At 39.2% G+C, this 18,023-nt stretch overlaps 1 long non-coding RNA gene across 1 annotated transcript; it reads right to left on the bottom strand.

The window, feature by feature from the left end:
- Window positions 1–4,040, bottom strand: LOC111236341. The gene is made up of 4 exons (XR_002665718.1): window positions 4,010–4,040; window positions 3,081–3,147; window positions 1,828–1,878; window positions 1–636 (listed from the first exon to the last, which is right to left on the bottom strand). It is a non-coding gene; the product is annotated as an uncharacterized LOC111236341 (long non-coding RNA).
- Window positions 4,041–18,023: the final 13,983 nt, after the last annotated feature.

The raw sequence follows: 18,023 nt of genomic DNA, 5'->3' as shown, positions 1-18,023 counted from the left end.
GCACACAGCAGGCCTCCAACAAGATGTTGTTATTTGGTTGAATGTAGTTTGTGATGTTGGGTGACCAATATTCAATATCAGGACAGCGTCTAATGCCAATGTAAAATTGACATAGAATACTGAGCACAGCTGATGTTGGTATTTTATTAGTTTTAAGGTGTGCTGTTAAGTAACCAAAATCCAGCATCTTCCCGATGCCAACGCCATCTTGACATAGAAGACATTATAGAGTTGGGTAAAATCCAATATCTGTTAATGTCACAGTGTCAAGTAGCCAACGTTGGGTTTTGATGTCAACCTGATTTTTATTACCAACAAAAGTTTATCGTTTGTTTACAGTCAATGTCTTTCTGATGTTGGATGTATGGTGCCTGCTGGGATAGGTGCCTGAATCTTGGTGACATCCCTATTTGCTGCAAAAATTTAAAACAATTTACAGGACAACTTCAGTCTGTCTGTTTTTTTGGGACAAACAAAGTATGTGATATGTCTTGAGTTCTGCTGTCAAATAGCTGAAGAACATCTAAAGCCACATCTTTTACTGGAGAGAGACCTGCTGTGGTTTGAAGAAGATGGAGGAGGACACACTGGACTGTTTCCACTTATATCGCGAGGATATTTCCCCTGAGAAGCATTCTGGGAACAAGAGAGGGTTAGTTAGTTTGACACTTCACTGCCCATAATAAGCGACAAAGAATCTCATCCAAAACACTTTGTGACTTTAGAATTGAAGTTCTACCTGATATTTTTTGTCAAAAATAGTTTCTTCATGTGACACCAACAAAAGATCATTTAATTGTGCCAAATCTGATGTTTTGAGACCTAGTAAATGATGATCTTATAACAGACACTGTAAATGAGACTGTTACAGATGCCAGCTGAGTTGACAAATATTTTTTTAATCAGTTTGAACTCAGTGAAAAGTGGGGTTTTAACATAATTCAAGAAAGGCTGTTTACTAGTTCTCAAACTAAAGTTTGTTGATTACTAACCTCATGCTACCTCTGCCATGCTGCTAGCTGGGTTTGTGTCTGTTTAGCTTGTAACTTGTGTACACGGACATAAAGTGACGACATTCAAAGCTTCAACTCTCACAGTAATAACTGCAGCTTGATGAAAAGTGAGTCCAGAAGTTCACTTAAAAGAAGAACAGCAGACAAAGGGACTGCAGCAAAAAGATTGATAAAGATTTTGATATTATATAATGAGAAAGGGGCGGCACAGTGGTGCAGTGGTTAGCACTGTCACCTCGCAGCAAGAAGGTTCTGGGTTCGAACCTCGGTTGGGGCCTTTCTGTGTGGAGTTTGCATGTTCTCCCTGTGCCTGTGTGGGTTTTCTCCAGGTACTCCGACTTCCTCAGTCCAAAAACATGCACATTGGGTTAATAGGCAGCTCTTAAGTGCCCATAGGTGTGAATGAAAGTGTGATTGCTTGTTTGTCTCCATATGTCAGCCATGCGATAGACTAGTGACCTGTCCAGGGTGTACCCCACCCCCACCCAATGTCAGCTGGGGTTGGCTCCAGCGACCCTATACGGATAAGCGGTATGGATAATGGATGGATAGACAATCAGAGAGCCTGTAGGCTGCCTGTGGTTTTGCTCTGCAGGATGTGAAAACAGTGAAGCTCCCTCCAAACCACACATAACACAGATAGAACAATATAATTCCAATGTCACAACATGTATAAACTAAAAAGAGCCACTGATATTATTACTTTACTATCCTCTCTGACTTTATCTATTCAGTCATATACAGTCAATATTTGAACACAGCAGGTTAAGTTCCCACAACCATCAAACAACAAGTCCTGTGGACTTCAACTCACCAGCTGTCTGGCCATGGACCTGAGGACACCCTCCACATCTGAAACCCACATCTGTGTGGAGGAGGGAGAGAGGGAGGGAGGGAGGGAGAGTCAGAGGAGGCAATAGGAAAGTGACAAATTAAGTATTTCATCATTTAGAGAGACAGTTTGCAAAGGGGAATTGGCTCCTTTTGATCATAGCAGACCCAGTTCTGAGTGAAAACAGCAGTTTCACATTTTGGTTGATAAAATATTAAGCAAGCTCAGGAAGAGTTCAATCTTCAAACAGCCAGATGAGCCAATATATAAGCAAATATGTACCAACAAGCTCAGCGTATATTATGTGCCGCCTCTGAGGGTAAAACTTTACTGACCCAAAACAATGGGACTCAAAAGTCAAACAGATAATATGTGCAGCAGTAACTGTTCATCAGGTTTTTTCCTTTCTCTTTTCTTTTTGTCATGTCATGTATAACTTTTATATTTGTGCAAACATACAAACACTCAAAACACTCAGGAGAGCTATTACACAAGAGCTTCAGCACAGTTAGGAGATAGGAAAAGGAGAACTGCCATTGACTGATCTGCTGGACAATACCCAGAGGCATTGTACATAGAATAGCCTACATAACAGACTGTCTAAATGACTTAGTATTGACTGAACTGGGAGAAAACAATGGACAGCAGCTCTGTGTTCAGTCTGTTCGCGCTGAAATGTGCACGAGCTATAAGAAGGACTGATCCTAGAAAACAGCATCACAAAATGTTCAGGCCACTAAAAAACTGTCTTACTCTGTGGCTTTGTCTCTTCTCTATGCTCCACTCTCGCACATCCCTCCAGTGCTCTGGCAAACATGCATCAGTTGCCCGGCTGTCTCCCCTCCTAGCCATGATGTCCCCTCCACCAAGCCAGTGTGCTGGGTCACTGCACTGACCACATCCGCCCCCTCAAGTGTCCAACACAGTTTCCTACAATGTAACTCGACTCTAGTAATTGATACTCTCCAGCACAAAGCTGAACTGTGGGTGGTAACGGTGTGCAGGATCAAAATCATTCTGCTAGAAAGACGTAGCTTAGCAGTGTAGATAGATGATGTGGCTGCACTACGCTCCCATTATCAGTCCACTGAAAGCTGACAAAATGCACATCTTTAAATCTAGACATCCTTTCCCTGCAGTGTTTCTGATTAATGGAAAATGATTCACTGTGTCATTAGAGGATGCCAGTGTGTAGGTTTGGTTACATGTGACAGTCAGAATAATGCAGGTCTCACCTGGTGAACATATTCCTATTAAGTCTGATCTTTAAATGCAGTTCCCCGCTGGAGCCTGCCTACATATCTGTGGAGAAATAAAACACATCATGATTAAATGGGGCATCAGTTTTATTCCAGCTATAGTTTCCCCAGTTACAGCTGCAATTGTTATTAGAGTGTAGACTGATATTTTATTGAAGTCATACAAAAACTTTTTTGATGTTTTATGTAAATCCTAGAAAATGTCAGAGACACTTGAATTGGACAACATAATAGAAACACTTTACTGTTCTTTCCAATCTAACACCACCAAATGATACAGCCATGAATGTGTCCAAAGACAACACAATGTCAAGAAAGTCTGAAGAGAGAGGACAGCACTCCACTGGTCCAGCGGACTCACAAAACTAATGGCACATTTTTCCTGAATTTGTTTACAGAGCTACCAAACAAACTGGGAAGTGTGAAGTCATTCTATCCACTCATTGCACCACTATAACTGTATTGACCATAGTGATGATGATTTCATTATTTAGCCCAGATTTTAAAAGCATCTACTATTCAATTTTCTGTCATTAAGGCACTGAGGAAACACCACTTTAACTGGCTTTATCATTAAATAAAACCTTTCTAATACATTTGCCTGAGTCTTTTTGAGTTTTTGAGTCACAAAATTGAGCAACACCAGACCTTTCAGACTCAGTAGACACAATTTAAGATGTGGTGGGTGGTTCTGGTGACACTACACAATCAAAATGGTTCAGCCCTGTCTCAAAAGAGGAAGGCTTTCAAAGAAAGGATCGCCCTCTGACCAGCTGGTTGAAAAAAAAATCAGTTTATCCACAAACTGCAGATCACAGGGTCGACTCTGACATCCCAACCTTCTGTCACGAGAACAGAAACAGTGACCCATGGAACAAGAAAACAGTATCTCTATCACTGTATACCTGAGGTGGATGCCTGGTAACACACTGAGGCTCACTTTTCCGAGTCTCTGCTGCTCTGCACCCGGGACGCCTCGTTCTCCCCAGAGTCTTTTGGAAAGCTGAGAGGAGGAAGCGATGGAGGTGAGGGAGAGGTCAGCAGAGTGGGAAGTGGGTAGAACTGTACATTACCAAGATTATAATGAATTAAATGAGGGAGACAATGATGAGAAACATTTTTGAAGGTGATGAGTGGAGTGATGATGGTGAGATAACGATTACCAGCAAGTCAGGAACAGTAATCTGAAGCCAAATGGAGAGTAGTCACACTTTCACAATGTGTACATGTGTGTGCGTGTGTGCGTGTGTGCGTGCGTGCGTGCGTGCGTGCGTGCGTGTGTGAGAGAGAGAGAGACAGAGAGACTTGGTTGAAGCATCACTTCAACAAAGTCTTTTAAGTCATTTGAATACAAATGCAAAGTGAATCTTTCCCTGTTTGGAAGTGGTTTATTCTGCATGATCACTTTCTGAACCAACAGTTATGTTGTTACTGCAGTTTGTAGTAGGATGTAGCTGGTTGGTACAATTACTCAGTGAGTGCACACAAAACCAATTTGATTTCCTGATGATGTCTTTTAATCCTATCAAGAGAGGAAACAGTGTAAAAAGTTAATTTTCTGCATGTGCTGCTGAACATTTTTATAAAGTGGATTTTAATGAATGTATTTTCTAGTTTCTAAGCAGCCACTGGTTTAAATTCACAACACTGTAAAAACAACTTACAGAAGTTTTAAACTTGCTTGAAATCCTGTACATTTAAACACATTTTTTATTTTATATTGTTATATTATTCTGTCATGGTAAGAGCTCGACTGAGAATGTAGGCAAGCCGGTTTTTCAGCCAATTTGATGTCAGATGATAGGTAACAAGAAATTTCAGCGCAGAAATGCCGAATATCTGGTTACGGCAGTTTACAAATATTGTCAGCAACATTATTTGCTCACCCTGATTTTGAATTTTATAGTAGCTGTTCAGTCCAACACTTTGCGTCAGACAGAAATTAGATGAATTGCCATGAGACATTCATTGTCCCCAGAGGATGAATCATAATACCTTGAACATGCATAATCACCATGCCTGCTAAACATCAGCATAGCATAGTCATTGCAATGATGTTAGCATAGTGAAATTAGCATTTAGCTCAGTGTGCCACTGTGCCTCCCTGGGCTGCAAACATGGCTGTTGACTTTTGGTCTTGTTTAACTTTGTCCCACTTGTTTCATTTCTTTGTGACAGTAAGATCTAAATATTTTTTTAAACAATGAAATATTGACATTGTGCAGATCAGTCAGACTATAATTGTAACAAGGTGCTGACTAATCACAATAAAAACAGATGTGGTTTTTGTTATGATAGATTAAATCACTCAAGCAAGTTTGAAGCTTCTGTAAGTTGGCCTTCACTTTGAGGTGAAATTAATATAAACGAGCTGCTTCCTTGAAGGCTGAAAGAGTACAATTAAAAATCAAAAACTATGTATCTAGATGTTGTGAGGAAGAGAAATGTAAAAGGTTGACATTTTTGACATTTTGCAGATTCATCCAACAGAGTATAATCAGGATTAACATAACAAGACTAAGACTCTACAGCCATGCTAGTGGCACCAGGCTGTACTTTGAGCTAAATGCTAATGTCATGATGTTAACATGCTGATGTTTGATAGGTGTAATGTTTATACCATTTTCACCATGGTAGTTTAGCACGTTAGCATGCTAACATTTGCTAATTTACAGTAAAGACAAAGTACAGCTGAGGCTGTGTTTTGTTTAATGTGAAAATGTGTCCATATGTTGATGTTATGTCTGGACGTCAATGTGTTTTCTCAAAATACATTTAGTTGGTGCAAAATAGTTGTATATAAATGTAATTAACTTAATAAGGCATTATTAGCTGAGTGTGGAAAGAAGAGCTATTTCATTACTGGCCTTTAACACTGTTGTATTTCTGATAAAAATTAAAAAAAACAAAAACAAAAACAAATCCTTTTCCATTTCCTCTCTCTCTGCGTGTCTTTTTAGCCTTTCAGCAACCAAATACAATATAATTATCTGTTCTATGTTTATTTAGTTGAATGTCAAAACAAATAGATGGCTATTACTGGTTGTACCTGTATAATTAAGAAAATTATCAGTTAGGATCTGTGATATTTCATGAAAAAAAACATGTTCCTGAGAAAAAAAGAGTATCTACATCTCTATCTCTATCTTGTTCAGTCTTCAAGCCATATACAGTATGTCACATTTATGGCATGTACTGTATGTCATTGTATTTATAACCTTTATTGTCAAGAGCCAACCTTAAAATCTGTCACATCAGAATGAGGTGTTTGTTCAGGCGCTTATGCAAAACAACCCCTCTTAACCCTGCATCAGCTTTTGAATCTGTCAGTGTTACTGCTCTTCTCAACATAATAATCTTGGCATTTGCAATCAGTATTTACCAGCTCAGCTCAGAATAGCATCCAGCTCTTGGAGATTCCCTTTAGTGACAAAACAGTCACTATGAGGCTGACTAACTGAGACAGACAAAAACATTTCACAGTAATCAGCACTCGTTTCCCAGCACACCGTCACCTCGGAATCAATTCAAGCCTCAAACCGTGGTGTTATTCACACCACATAATTACTTTGTTCGTCCGTGGATGTTCAACGTCGTAATGAGCTAAAGATCCAACAACAGATGCTGCCCAGGGTTGAGCATCTGAAGGCAGGAAAGGTTCTTGGAAAATGACTCATGTAGTGGTCTATACTTGTCATGCTCTGGCATTAGACATGGATCTCCAACTGAGGAGCCATGCCTCATTACACATAATTCTGTGGAGAGATCAATGTCTGACAACCTGAAGATGATAACATCTAAAGTAATTTATTCTCAAATATGAAGATCCCTGCACATTTAGAGCACCTGAAGAAAGCAAAGCCATTTCACTGTATTTAAAGAAAGAGATTTCAGTCTGAACCTGCTGAGCAGTGAAACTGGACAGACAGAGGGTGAATTAATGTTTTTAACATCACTTAAAGACACTACGGTTCTGATGAAGGCAAGAAAAGATCTTTATAGATTTAGTTTGCCTGCATTTTTTCGAACATGTTTGTTGACTGTGTTGGATTTTTTTTTTTTTGGTTTTCTGAGACACATTGTTGATTTGACCCATCAGCGTTTTTAGATGTAATTGGATTTTATGAAAATGTATAAATGTAAATGTAAAATATGAATTCACTTATGTACATGTTATTGCAGCACCAAAAAAGAGGCAAGAACAACTAACAAAACCTTGTTCTGCTTCGAAAAAGGTTAAACAAAAAAACAACTTACGTCTTGGCTTGGCTGATGAAGTGCCGGCGCAGTACGAGAGCCAGAGTGGAGAGGAACATGATGGTGGTGCACATGGTCCCTAGAGACCACCACCCTGCAACCAAAGAGGCAGCAGTGTTAACATGAACCAGCCATAGTGGATAGTGGACTTTCCCAGTCCCCAGGTGTTTGTTTGTGCCTCTCTCTGCCTGTCTGCCTGGATCAGGAACGTCAGGGGATTAGCCAATCCCAGATTAGAAAAGATGACATGGTTCATTATTGAGGCACAGCACTGCTGCACATCTAAGCTATGTTGTGATGTGTGTGCAGTTATTGTGCATGATGCAGATATTTACTTCATAATCTCCAATGAAAAGCACATAACTACAAACTTTTGCCATATTTCTTAGCTGTAACATTTCCTGTAATACCAGACTCTGCCTCATGGCCCAGCAGGTGTGCTCTTCCTGCTGGTCTCCAGTCACCTGATCATCACCTGCCTGCACCTGCCCCTCACTACCCTGGTCAGCCACCTAGTATTATATACAGTATACCAGTCCATCTACAGCTCTTGTCTGTGGATAGACTGTCTAATGTGCTCCTCAGCCTTGTGTGTTGATCATGTCATAAGAAGATATATTTGTGTATATATTTGAAGATATATTTTTTTAGAACCAAAAACCATTTCAATGTAGTTTTACATCTCTTCTCTCAGGCTACTCTCTGGAGCCCTAGCAAAAACTAGGCTTAACTTCAGTACCTGTTTTCTCTTATGAACCAGTCAAATTGTCTCGTACCCTTTCCTGCTAAGCCTCTGTATCCTGCTCTTGGGTCCACACAACACTTTATTCATTCATAGTAAACTGATGGCAACAACCCAGACTTTTCCTTACCATTATATTTTCTAGCAGCATCAGTTGACGTTAACAAAAAGCATGACCCACAGTGCTAGACATTACCTTTTACTTTTCACTTTTGCTGTTCATATGGCAAAGTATTTCTATGTGAACCTGTCAATAATCAAGGATAACCTGCAGTAGCATTTCAAGCCACATTCAAAGCTGTATCCCACTCAGGTACTTTAGCATGATAACCATTGTTAAATGGAACAAAACAACAACCTAGCAACATAATGAGGATGGCTACAAGACAGAGAAATGCTATAAATACACACAAACACACACAATGGACACACACACACACACACACGTGCACAAACCATTATCTGTCTCATTAGGCTGCAGTTATATTTCTTGCAGACAGCAGGACGTGGATATTCTCAAGCCAGGGATGACATTCACCAGCGTCTGTGACTTTGCTGTCACCGCTCTGTCATGAAACCTCTGGTGCACGGACGGCAGACAGATAGAAGTTCACACAAGTGCCTGTCAGGAATGTCAAGTTGCAGCGATGTGGCTGTGCATCTCATCTGCAGCTTTGAGACAACCTCATGCCGCCTAATTGGAAAATTCTTCAGGCTTCCTCTCAAGCTTTGTGTTGATGGAGAGCTGCTCGGACTCACCAGTGCCTAAAAATCAGGGGGTTTAAGTGCCACAGAGCTGTTATTTGTGTTGACCTGCATGTGCTGCCTGGCTTAGCCGTGCTCCGGGCTTGTTTGAATCAACGAATTAAGGGATTTATTGCAGCAAATTTGTCAGTATTTTGAGCAGTTACATTTAAGGAATTGCATTCAAACTGCTCAATATATGAACGATGGATGCTAGAACAGACCTGCTATTATATTCTTTATGCTGGATAGATTTAAACTCATCCAGGGAGGATAATGTCGGTCCACCACTTTGATCCAGACTGAAATATCTCAAAAGTTATTGGATGAATTGCCATAAAATTTTGTTCAGACATTCATGGTGCCCAGAGGATGATCTCTAATGAGTTTTCCATATTTTTAGTGCTAATAAACAATTCATGGTCTCCATGCCACTGCCGTGGCCATGAAGGTTTGCATGACATAGATTTCGTCACTTGCCCATGTCCCTGTGAAAATGTCCTTGTGCAGAGATTACATGCACTGACTGATCCTGTGCCAGGAAAGTATACTGGACGTTCATTTCATGCACCACACATGCTGTATTCCACATTCTTGGTCTTACTCAGTCTAAATCACTGTTTTCTTTTCTTTTTCTTTCTTTTTTTTTTTTTACTTTTTGATGTATTTCCAACAAACACAAGAAACAAAGGAGCTCTTCTTCTTGTTGTCAGAAGGTGAAACTCTTTAACTACTCACCACCTTTGACTTTTAGCTGTGTGGCTCTGGGCAGTGGTGGCTTATCAGGGTTTTATCTGTAATGTAAACGAAAAAAGGCTGATGAGAGCTAACCAAACAATATGATGAAAACAATGAGATGAAAGATGTTAAAAGGCTATCTAGAATGACTATCACTATGATCAGCCTCTTTCACATTACACATATGATCCCTTGTTGACATCACAGTTGAAAAACATGGATGAGTGTAACTTTCCTACCAGTATACCACCTGCCACCAATAATACAAAGCTGGTAAATCACCAGAGGTTATCTCTCACCAAGTTATGCTCCTGTGTCCGTTTATCCTCAGAATAATTGGTTAATCTGAATATCTCATTACCTGCTGAGAGAGATATACATGTGAGTGTGTCTGTATAATTACATGAGAAATGTTAGTGCATCTTCAAGCTTAAGGAGTTTAAATCTAGATAATATTTCAAGCTATTTCTGCCTATTTCTGCTAGTGATCAACAGATGTCTGTTGTTCCTTTCCAGTTTTAGCCTCTGTGTGTTTTCAGGTGGGTGCAAAAGTAGTTTGTCCAGTTGGGTTTGCACATCAGTCCCATGGGATGCGATAAGCCCCTGTTACCAGCGCTCTCCGGAACTGACAATATCTGGCAGTGGGAAAATGTGTCGCCATGGTGACAAGTCAGTGTCCTGTCGACCACGCTGTGCACGATGGATACACTAATGGGAAAATGACTCTATTTTCTGACTCTCGTAGTGCTGTTTACTTGCTTCACCTATTCCTGTTCCTCAAGCCAGACAGAAAGAAGGTAAAGATTATTTCCTGAATATCATGTTGATTCCCACAGACAAAATATTTTAACCCAACCACTGCACAGTAATGTACCGTGAGAAATGCTGAAATTGTAAATAGCTATAATATTTATAGCATGTATGAATGCATTTTATGAAATATAAAATATAAAATATTAAAAACTCCAAAACACTCTCCTGCATTCAGAAAGCAGATATAACAAAGTCGTCTTTTCCATTTGGTGATAGGATGTACGGTCTGAATAAATTATTGTATGGATTTGAAAAATTAGTGTCTTCTTCCCTGCATGAACCTCCCACTGGAGTCTTAGATAGAGTCTCGCCTGGAGCATCAAGCAGCGAACAGGCAACCATTAATCATTGATTAAGAACATTTACATCTCATTCCATTTAATTATCTCTTGTTCCTGAAACTGTGTGACTGCCAAGCAGAGTATATTTGCACTGACTACCTGCAGGCAGGAGATATGTGTGAGGCTCGGTTTTCTGGGTCAAGTTCACCTTTGACTGAGGAGATGCAAAACAAAAAGAGAAATTTAAAAACCAGGATTAGACTGGAAATGCAGAAAAAAAAACATTTGTCCTCGGAGAACAAAATATTTTAATTCCTCTCTCCTCACTCACTCAGCAACACAAGAAAGTGCAACACGTCACACCAGTTCTCAGATCTTTGCACCGGCTTCTTGTGTATCATTGAATCGATTTTAAAATACTACGGGTTTATAAAGCACTGAATGGTTCAGAGCCAAAAACACATTTCTGCTACATTATGAACCATCCAGGCCTCCCATGGAGAAGCAGCATTCATTTTCTGAGCATCACATATCACACCCTCCAGCTTTCAGCTCTTTTAAATCAAAGCTTAAAACCTTTCTGTTTGCCACTTTTTATTCATGTGTTGCAATGAACAGTAAGGTCTTATTCTTCTGTTTTATCTTGTTTTTTTATTTTCTTTTAAAACTTTCTCATATGTGCCCATTTAAACTCCCTTGTGTTTCTTTTATATTTTGTTTATATTCTATCTAAATGTTGATTAGGGCACAAAGCCTCTGACCTTTGCACTTGTTTTACCTTCATGATTTAATAAATCTAATCTCTAAGCACATATGGCTTTATTCAAATGTATGTGCTGTGCTGATTTATTATTGATAACTACATAATGTTATGTTTTGTTTTTCTGCAAAAAATTGCTACAGAATAAACAACAATGAACAACATCAGATTTTATCAGAGGAGACCGCTGTAAGTGCACCCTTATAGTTTTTATTTCCTTACACAAACAGTGAAGGGAATTCATTTTTTTCAGAGCTGGGAAGTGAGTGAAGTGAGCCATTAGGGGTTAAGTAAACTGGTGGTTTAGCTTTACACTTCTGAAGCCTGATCTCTCCCATACGCAAATAATAATTGTAATATATGTACTGAATTGTATTGAATTTCCATAATTATACGACATGTATGTACATGTAGAATAAAAGCACATATGTAAAAATTATATATGAAATGTATTAGAAATTGGAGCAATTTCATATATTGACATACAGTATATGCCCATACAAATAATACATATCCATTCCAAAGTCAATATATGTGGATATTATACGCAATGGGTTCCAAAAGTCGGAGACCACTTTCCCAGAATGGGAAGATAGATGTTTAGAGTTAATGAGACATTAATAAAAAAAAACAAATATAAGCATAATGATTTTTTTTATGTATATTGTTTTAATAAACTTGCATTTATAAATCAACATATATGGTTGCAACACCATATAAAATTAATCATATGGAGTTTTTAATATATGTACATATACAAATATTAAGGGTATTTTATGTTATAAACTTATATCTTCATATATCCAGAGGATGAACAGTATATATGTGATGATATAGGGAAGATGTACGGCAACATCACTCTTGATATAGGGATGTGTATATCATATTACAATTTTGTTACTTGCAATTTTGGTGATCGAGGAATTGACTTTAGTCCTACTCTTGTCCACACTCCAAGTCATTCTGGATAAAAAAAAAAGGCAAGTCTCCGTTAGAGTCAAATGTACAAATGCAATTTTTTTCAGGTGATGCAACCTGAATGTAATATTTCCTGGTGAGCATGGACTAGCAGATGCAACAGCCACACACCTTAGTTAACGTCTGTCTTCTCTTCCTCACTGGGAACTGATCATTTCACTATTGATAGATCTGATTAATTTTAGGCTGAATGTTGACCTTAGGTCATCTTGCTTGTCCGTTGTTTGTAGCATTAGATGAAGCTAGAAGTCACATCTTCATTTGGATCACCTATGTATGTATAAAATCTAATGCATTCTTTAATAACTTCTGTCAGGATTGGACAGATAGAGACAAAGTTACTTAAGTATATTTTATTGATGGTCATGATTCATTTTAACCAGGTCTGCAAAGATACAAGTTTGTGGTAGGCTGTGCAAACATGCTCAAAACACTACAAAGCCACTGCACTCGCTCCCACCAACAACGCAGTATACAAGGACATATTCATATACAGTATTCAAATACATAAGATTCCTTCTCATAGATATATTTAGAAAAATATAAAGTCCTAACTTTTCAACTGATAGACAGAAACATTTCACAACAAAGACACATAGTTCCACAGATGCTGTGATGCCCTTATTTGCTGGAAGAGAATGAATGTGAAATGAATTAATGAGCAAAGGAAAGTTTGTCTAATTTTCAGCTGAAAATGGTTCAAAATATAAACTGGTATAAGTGCTGCAGTTGTACACTTGGCATGCGAGGACATGTCCGACTTGGCCAATTTAATGCAAGACCATATTTGTGTGTGCATGTCTGAGTGAGAAGCGATAAAGAAACTGAGTGAGCATGATTGGGTTGTGTCTGAACATAATTGAGTGTGTGTGTTTCTAGTGCGATGAGAAACATGCTGCATATAAAGGAAAAGAGACACAAAACCTGCAGCTTAGCAAGAGAAACACTTAATCTCCATTTTGTGTGAGTGTGTTTGCAGATGGATTTCATATCATACAGTGTTTAATAAACAAGATGTCGGGGGGAACTCTGCTTAACAAAAATATTCCTGAACCTCAAGCTGCTTGAGGTTTGACCTCAGGGGGACACAACGTCAGGAGTCGGGAAAAGAATAGGACTGGTGTGTACTTTGAAACGGATCTTTTATGACTGACAACAGCTTTACGGCCTCCAGACCTATTTAAGCCAAAGTGGAAATAGTTTAGCTTGAGGTTTGTTTGACTCCTGTGTGTATTTTTATCCACTTGTGTGACTTGACTGGCTTATGACTCTCCAGTTAAACTTGAAAGTTTAATGTGAGCTTTTCATAGACTTTTGCAAGAGCTGGATGTAAATGGCCTGTGTGTACAGATACTGAAGTTGAGAGTGGCTGTGGTTGCTATAATTGTTCTTAATCGTGTTATTTCAAGTTAACAAGTTATCTCATGATAACCAAATCTTGCCATAGCAGATTAATTATCGCATTATCTCAAGGAAAGAAACTGTTATATTGAGCGCATGAGTGAGCAAGATAACAAACCCATGATAATGGGACTTTAAAAATGCGACAGCTGTTCTTGGCATTCATACACCTGACATCCCAGCTGACATTGGGTGAGGAAGGGGATAACCCTGGACAGGTCGCCAGTCTATCACAGGGCTGACATATAGAGACAAACAACCAGTTGCGCACACATTCACACCTATGGACAGAGTCGCCAATTAACCTAATGTGCATGTTTGGACTGCGGGAGGAAGCTGGAGCACCCGGACAGAACCCACACAGGCACAGGGAGAAAATGCAAACTCCAGACAGAAACGCCCCAACCGGGATTTGAACCCTCTCACTGTGAGGTGAAAGTGCTAACCACTGCACCACCGTGCTGCCGGTCAGTAAAATGCCTGAACCATTTAAATAAATCTTTTTTTTTCCAATCCAAATGTAGTGCAAAAAATCAGCAAAGGAAAATGTTAATTCATATACATTTCCATCCACCACTTTTATGCAAATGATAGGAACTGGGTGCATAAAGCTGAAGAGACAAATATACAGAACAGACAACAGTCGCATTTTTGTTTTTAGAAACACAAAAACTTCTACCTCAGCCAAGCGTATTTCTGTTTTTTTTCAAATTTCTGGCTTTTCTGATTATACTTTTTATGTGCAAATTGAAAATGAGCACAGAGCCAGGTAGATTTAACAGTGTGGTTGAAGGCAGGGGAGCGCACAGAGCCAATACAGGGGGAGCACATATGACATATGAGCAGACATTTTGACTTGACAAACACAGGTGTTTCTAATAGTCTTTTAATTGCTGTGTGTCAAAGATTGCTGGATCAGAGCCATCGTTAATGTTATTAGTTACACCTGTGCATGACAAGTAAAAATGTCTGCTGTGGTTAAAGGTCTATAAATCTGAATTATTTGTGAAAGACAAAAAGGAGTCAGGTTAGCAAGATGCATCCAGAAAGCAAGACAACAAGTAGAGTAAAGGATGAACAGATGTTTGACTGTGAGGAAAAGAAAAACTGTCAATACAGCAGGAGAGCCTTGTGTCTTCCTATGCAAAGACAGTTTTACAAATTGTACTTTGCACTTATGAAACAGAAACTAATTAGCTAAATAATTAAAGACATGCCGATCAGATTTTTGATAATGTTAATTCAATAACATTTAACTTGGCTCCTTTTATTAATTCATTTTTTACCAGTTTCCCCAGTATTTTGCCTAGTTGATGGAAAGTCAATCAATTTACACACCAGGGGGAGAAAGGAAAAGCATGATAGAAAAAGTTTGGAAAGCAGTGGTCCAAGACAAGGCATAATGTGTAATTAATACCCCCAGGAAGTCACTTAAAAAATTATTTTATTTTATTTCTGATACGTATCCTTGAATGATACTGTGCTAAACTCATTCTCTTCCAAGTAAATGAAAGAGATTTTTATAAAGTGTTGTTGTGAATTGCTGCCATGGTGTGGTGGCTTTAAGACCATCTGTCCAGTCATAATTGTTTTTGTCCTCAGTGACACGGCCCTAACGGAGGCAATGGGAAGTTACAGTAGATGAATGACCAAATGAGGAGGAGAGGAGACTCATTACCTCCTCATTAATGCCAGATGCCGATGCCAAGGGGGGTTCAGACTGGAGATACAGTACGTCACTGGAGCAGATGCAAACTGAAGATTGGATCAAATGTCCATCCTAAACTGATTTGCTGTGTATGTTTGGGAATTGACTGGAGAGAGACTTGCACATGGGGACCGCAAACAGTGGTGCATGCACCGGTGACAAGAACGTGAGGTTAAGTAAGGTAAAGAAAGGCATGTTTGAGGAAGGGCAGACAACTAAATATGATGTCTGCAGAGTTTAGGGAGAAACCGCAAGGAAAAACGACATTGATCTTGCGCCACTTCCCTTGTCAAATATAAAGAAAACATCCACTACGTTGGAGCATAGGCAGCACAATTGAAATTATGCAGTTCATGTATTTGTATATCATTTCTTGTGTTGGATTGGTAGGAAGTCAAAAGAAACGGACTGATGGCACTTCTAAAGCTGACTTGTTTCTCACAGACCTCCAGAGTGAGTTTCAAAAGCCCTTAATGGAGCCTTTAATGCAGCATGTCTCTCTGATGGGGTTTTGAAGAGGTAAACTAACTGACAGTCTTGTAAATATTAGCACAGGGGAGGTCTTATAGCATGCCTCTGTGTGAATGTGTACATGTGTGGTTACTGACTGTGTCCACCTGCTGATACTTTCCTTCACAATGTGTGTTTGCGTAATGAAAGTGATAGACAGGAAAAAGTTTAAAGCGTTGTTGATAGTCCAAGACGTAGCAAAGAAAAAACAGCCCTCTTCAACACGTCAACAGGTCAACATGCCAATGAGTTGTAAACAAAGGCAGAAGAGTATGCACACTTGCCCACTGTACAGTTATACAAACAACACCTCAGTAAAGTTAAACAAGACATTAAGAGCACGCAATGCATCAATAGAGAGAGAAGGGGGCGCAGGTCCCCTAAACATGAGGATATACTGTAGTAGAACACAAAGAGAATCTATTAACAGTCAGCAGCTCCATGGTCCCGTAGCTGGGGCTTCAACATCTAACTGCCCCCCCCCCATAGCTTAAAAATCATTCCTTGTCTAAACATTTCTTAACCTCTCTTTCAAAATATCATGAAGTATATTCATATGTGTGGCTTAGCCCGAGGATGTTTCTCTCACTGCAGGTTTCCACAGAAATGAACGCTATAAAGTAATAATCCGCAACATTTTTGTATAAATAAATGTCTGTTTCTGACATCCCCAACTGACCATTCACTAAAAGCCTACCCTGAACAGCGATGGTCCAGTCACACCTTAGGTAACTAGGCATGGCAAGCCTGTCAAGCTTTGGATTTCCACACATGCAGTTAATGAAATCAGCATAAAGAGTTTGGAGAATGATGTCTTTCTCATTACCTTCACAAAACCATGTTTATCTGCTCTTAATGTAAGCCGCAAGCAATAGCATGTCTGCCCAAGTAGCTTATTACATACAGCAGAAACCTATCTTTAAGGCTAAGGAGCACATCATTAGCTATTTTGTGGGATTATAAATTGTAGTTCAATTTTATAGTATTGAAGCCATTCCCAGGTGATGCGTTCCTTTTTATTTTTCCCTCAAATACATAACTATAATACAGTCTTTTTTCCCTCATACTAGACCATAAGACTAGGCCTAACTAGCTACCCTGCAATGCAAAATCATTTCATTTCATTTCTTCTAAATGGATCTTGGACATTTAGCCTCAGTCTTTTAGCATGATATGAAGTGTCTTTTTCAAGGTTCTTGATTTAAAACAAGTCAGTCTGAGACAGCTAGGCTATTTTAATTTTTATTTTGCATCTAACATTAATTCACTAGCTAGCAATGAAATCTGCTAGCCACAGTTGTCATTATGTATAGGAAGGTGAGAAATGATACACGTGCCTTTGCCTATCGACGTCTTGTCATGCCTTTTTCTCTCTCAAGGAACAATTGTTTCAAACATTACTAAGATGATGATTGGTAAATCTACCTCTCCTCTTTTTGTGCTAGACAGGAAAGCTTGACAGGCCAAGCAACAGGCCGGGTGGGGCTTAGCGAAGGGGTTAATTGTCAATGAATGTAACAGACCAGTAAAACAAAAAATACCAGTTCATTAAAGCTTTTGGATTTGTATAAGCACTTCGTAGATTTTTTGATGGGGAACATCCCATGCTACAGAGGAAGTGATGTATTACATATTTTTGGTAGCAGTTTGTCTGGAATAAACAGTAGAAGAACTGGACAGTTAGCGTTAGCAGTGATTGCCTCCGTGGCCATAAACACACACTAAAGCACCACTATCATGAGCTAAAACTTAATTAGGAAAGTAAAACGACATGTGGCTACATCATTTGGTGTCCAAGTGATCTCTGGGAAGTGCATTGCAGAAACACCACCACAACGAAGGCTTAGCACCAAAATGTCACCAAAATAAAGTACAGAGTTGCACGGATTACCACATTAATCTCATCCATGTCTGTGAAACCATCCTCACAGAACCCCTTGAAATCACACTCGTCTACATGATCACAAACACATATTTTTCCCTTTTT

This window comes from Seriola dumerili, unplaced genomic scaffold (assembly GCF_002260705.1).
Source record: "Seriola dumerili isolate Sdu_G_001 unplaced genomic scaffold, Sdu_1.0 BDQW01000621.1, whole genome shotgun sequence".
Classification (NCBI taxonomy): domain Eukaryota; kingdom Metazoa; phylum Chordata; class Actinopteri; order Carangiformes; family Carangidae; genus Seriola; species Seriola dumerili.
The sequence above is the reverse complement of the archived record's forward strand: the minus strand, read 5'-3'. Positions and strand labels throughout refer to the sequence as shown.